We start from the raw sequence: 5,000 nt of genomic DNA on the forward strand, positions 1-5,000 counted from the left end.
GGCTTGCTTTTCCATGTTTTTCGCATCGAGCTTCGGTTCGTTTCGAATAATTTTGTCCATGTTTTTCGTTTGCTACGAGAGGTTCGGTTCGTTTTCAGTTATCCCTGTGTTCATGGTTTTCGTGTGCTTCGAGAGGTGTGGTCCGTGTTTTTGAGTACTCTTGTCCATGATTCTCGTGTGCTTCTAGAGGTTTGGTCCGATTTTCAGTACTCTTGTCCATGACTTTCACATGCTCTGATAGGTAGGTTCGTTCTCAGTTATCCCTGTGTTCATGGTTTTCGTGTGCTTCCATAGGTTTGGTCCGTGTTTTTGAGTACTCTTGTCCATGATTTTCGTGTGCTTCTAGAGGTTTGGTCCGATTTTCAGTACTCTTGTCCATGCTTTCACATGCTCTGATAGGTAGGTTCGTTCTCAGTTATCCCTGTGTTCATGGTTTTCGTGTGCTTCCATAGGTTTGGTCCGTGTTTTTGAGTACTCTTGTCCATGATTTTCGTGTGCTTCTAGAGGTTTGGTCCGATTTTCAGTACTCTTGTCCATGCTTTCACATGCTCTGATAGGTAGGTTCGTTCTCAGTTATCCCTGTGTTCATGGTTTTCGTGTGCTTCCATAGGTTTGGTCCGTGTTTTTGAGTACTCTTGTCCATGATTTTCGTGTACTTCTAGAGGTTTGGTCCGATTTTCAGTACTCTTGTCCATGACTTTCGTTTGCTTCGATTCGTTCACTCTATTACTCTTGTCTGTGGTTTTCGTTTGCTTCGATTCGTTCACTCTTATTACTCTTGTCTTTGGTTTTCGTTTGCTTCGATTCGTTCACTCCATTACTCTTGTCTGTGGTTTTCGTTTGCTTCGATTCGTTCAGTCCATTACCCTTGTTTGCGGTTTTCGTTTGCTTCGATTCGTTCAGTCCATTACTCTTGTATGTGATTTTCGTTTGCTTCGAGTCGTTCAGTCCATTACCCTTGTCTATGATTTTCGTTTGCTTCGAGTCGTTCAGTCCAATACTTACCTTTGTCTATGATTTTCGCTCTAGCCCAGTCGCCCTGCGCTCTGGAAATCACATTCCAACTCTATCACCGATAGTGCTCACACCTTGGAAACCACATTTCACCCGGGGAACCTTAGGGTGGATTTTGAGCCTTTCGGGATTGCGAAACCATCATTTAACACTCTAAACTTAATTTCCGCAATCCCAGACGCACTTTCCATATGGTCTCCAAAAATGCGTGTGAGCTGACCTGGTCCCTTATAATAGGCAATGAACACGATTTTGGCAAAATATTTTTTTCAAAATTTTTTGACTCACCGGGTAAAATCGAATTTACTTGGGAAAAATGTTCTAGCAGGGGCCCTCCCATACAAATTTTTTTCTTCTCAAAAATGATTTTCGTTTCACTTTTCATACTCAGGGGAGTCTAAAATTGATGTTTTGAGTCACCGTGAAAAAAAAATTTTTTTGACCCGAGCTTGTGTCGGCGACCCAAAATCGACGCACTTGGGAAAAATGTTCTAGCAGGGGCCCTCCTTTACAAAAATTTTTTCTTCTCAAAAATGATTTTCGTTTCACTTTTCATACTCAGGGGAGTCTAAAATTGATGTTTTGAGTCACCGAGAAAAAAAAATTTTTTTGACCCGAGCTTGTGTCGGCGACCCAAAATCGACGCACTTGGGAAAAATGTTCTAGCAGGGGCCCTCCCATACAAAAATTTTTTCTTCTCAAAAATGATTTTCGTTTCACTTTTCATACTCAGGGGAGTCTAAAATTGATGTTTTGAGTCACCGAGAAAAAAAAATTTTTTTGACCCGAGCTTGTGTCGGCGACCCAAAATCGACGCACTTGGGAAAAATGTTCTAGCAGGGGCCCTCCCATACAAAAATTTTTTCTTCTCAAAAATGATTTTCGTTTCACTTTTCATACTCAGGGGAGTCTAAAATTGATGTTTTGAGTCACCGAGAAAAAAAAATTTTTTTGACCCGAGCTTGTGTCGGCGACCCAAAATCGACGCACTTGGGAAAAATGTTCTAGCAGGGGCCCTCCCATACAAAAATTTTTTCTTCTCAAAAATGATTTTCGTTTCACTTTTCATACTCAGGGGAGTCTAAAATTGATGTTTTGAGTCACCGAGAAAAAAAAATTTTTTTGACCCGAGCTTGTGTCGGCGACCCAAAATCGACGCACTTGGGAAAAATGTTCTAGCAGGGGCCCTCCCATACAAAAATTTTTTCTTCTCAAAAATGATTTTCGTTTCACTTTTCATACTCAGGGGAGTCTAAAATTGATGTTTTGAGTCACCGAGAAAAAAAAATTTTTTTGACCCGAGCTTGTGTCGGCGACCCAAAATCGACGCACTTGGGAAAAATGTTCTAGCAGGGGCCCTCCCATACAAAAATTTTTTCTTCTCAAAAATGATTTTCGTTTCACTTTTCATACTCAGGGGAGTCTAAAATTGATGTTTTGAGTCACCGAGAAAAAAAAATTTTTTTGACCCGAGCTTGTGTCGGCGACCCAAAATCGACGCACTTGGGAAAAATGTTCTAGCAGGGGCCCTCCCATACAAAAATTTTTTCTTCTCAAAAATGATTTTCGTTTCACTTTTCATACTCAGGGGAGTCTAAAATTGATGTTTTGAGTCACCGTGAAAAAAAAATTTTTTTGACCCGAGCTTGTGTCGGCGACCCAAAATCGACGCACTTGGGAAAAATGTTCTAGCAGGGGCCCTCCCATACAAAAATTTTTTTTTGACTCACCGGGTAAAATGGTCGCACTTGGTAAAAATGTTCTAGCAGGGGCCCTCCCATACAAAAATTTTTTCTTCTCAAAAATGATTTTCGTTTCACTTTTCATACTCAGGGGAGTCTAAAATTGATGTTTTGAGTCACCGAGAAAAAAAAATTTTTTTGACCCGAGCTTGTGTCGGCGACCCAAAATCGACGCACTTGGGAAAAATGTTCTAGCAGGGGCCCTCCCATACAAAAATTTTTTCTTCTCAAAAATGATTTTCGTTTCACTTTTCATACTCAGGGGAGTCTAAAATTGATGTTTTGAGTCACCGAGAAAAAAAAATTTTTTTGACCCGAGCTTGTGTCGGCGACCCAAAATCGACGCACTTGGGAAAAATGTTCTAGCAGGGGCCCTCCCATACAAAAATTTTTTCTTCTCAAAAATGATTTTCGTTTCACTTTTCATACTCAGGGGAGTCTAAAATTGATGTTTTGAGTCACCGAGAAAAAAAAATTTTTTTGACCCGAGCTTGTGTCGGCGACCCAAAATCGACGCACTTGGGAAAAATGTTCTAGCAGGGGCCCTCCCATACAAAAATTTTTTCTTCTCAAAAATGATTTTCGTTTCACTTTTCATACTCAGGGGAGTCTAAAATTGATGTTTTGAGTCACCGAGAAAAAAAAATTTTTTTGACCCGAGCTTGTGTCGGCGACCCAAAATCGACGCACTTGGGAAAAATGTTCTAGCAGGGGCCCTCCCATACAAAAATTTTTTCTTCTCAAAAATGATTTTCGTTTCACTTTTCATACTCAGGGGAGTCTAAAATTGATGTTTTGAGTCACCGAGAAAAAAAAATTTTTTTGACCCGAGCTTGTGTCGGCGACCCAAAATCGACGCACTTGGGAAAAATGTTCTAGCAGGGGCCCTCCCATACAAAAATTTTTTCTTCTCAAAAATGATTTTCGTTTCACTTTTCATACTCAGGGGAGTCTAAAATTGATGTTTTGAGTCACCGAGAAAAAAAAATTTTTTTGACCCGAGCTTGTGTCGGCGACCCAAAATCGACGCACTTGGGAAAAATGTTCTAGCAGGGGCCCTCCCATACAAAAATTTTTTCTTCTCAAAAATGATTTTCGTTTCACTTTTCATACTCAGGGGAGTCTAAAATTGATGTTTTGAGTCACCGAGAAAAAAAAATTTTTTTGACCCGAGCTTGTGTCGGCGACCCAAAATCGACGCACTTGGGAAAAATGTTCTAGCAGGGGCCCTCCCATACAAAAATTTTTTCTTCTCAAAAATGATTTTCGTTTCACTTTTCATACTCAGGGGAGTCTAAAATTGATGTTTTGAGTCACCGAGAAAAAAAAATTTTTTTGACCCGAGCTTGTGTCGGCGACCCAAAATCGACGCACTTGGGAAAAATGTTCTAGCAGGGGCCCTCCCATACAAAAATTTTTTCTTCTCAAAAATGATTTTCGTTTCACTTTTCATACTCAGGGGAGTCTAAAATTGATGTTTTGAGTCACCGAGAAAAAAAAATTTTTTTGACCCGAGCTTGTGTCGGCGACCCAAAATCGACGCACTTGGGAAAAATGTTCTAGCAGGGGCCCTCCCATACAAAAATTTTTTCTTCTCAAAAATGATTTTCGTTTCACTTTTCATACTCAGGGGAGTCTAAAATTGATGTTTTGAGTCACCGAGAAAAAAAAATTTTTTTGACCCGAGCTTGTGTCGGCGACCCAAAATCGACGCACTTGGGAAAAATGTTCTAGCAGGGGCCCTCCCATACAAAAATTTTTTCTTCTCAAAAATGATTTTCGTTTCACTTTTCATACTCAGGGGAGTCTAAAATTGATGTTTTGAGTCACCGAGAAAAAAAAATTTTTTTGACCCGAGCTTGTGTCGGCGACCCAAAATCGACGCACTTGGGAAAAATGTTCTAGCAGGGGCCCTCCCATACAAAAATTTTTTCTTCTCAAAAATGATTTTCGTTTCACTTTTCATACTCAGGGGAGTCTAAAATTGATGTTTTGAGTCACCGAGAAAAAAAAATTTTTTTGACCCGAGCTTGTGTCGGCGACCCAAAATCGACGCACTTGGGAAAAATGTTCTAGCAGGGGCCCTCCCATACAAAAATTTTTTCTTCTCAAAAATGATTTTCGTTTCACTTTTCATACTCAGGGGAGTCTAAAATTGATGTTTTGAGTCACCGAGAAAAAAAAATTTTTTTGACCCGAGCTTGTGTCGGCGACCCAAAATCGACGCACTTGGGAAAAATGTTC

The sequence above is a fragment of the Anopheles moucheti genome (assembly GCF_943734755.1).
Source record: "Anopheles moucheti chromosome X unlocalized genomic scaffold, idAnoMoucSN_F20_07 X_unloc_23, whole genome shotgun sequence".
NCBI classification, from domain to species: domain Eukaryota; kingdom Metazoa; phylum Arthropoda; class Insecta; order Diptera; family Culicidae; genus Anopheles; species Anopheles moucheti.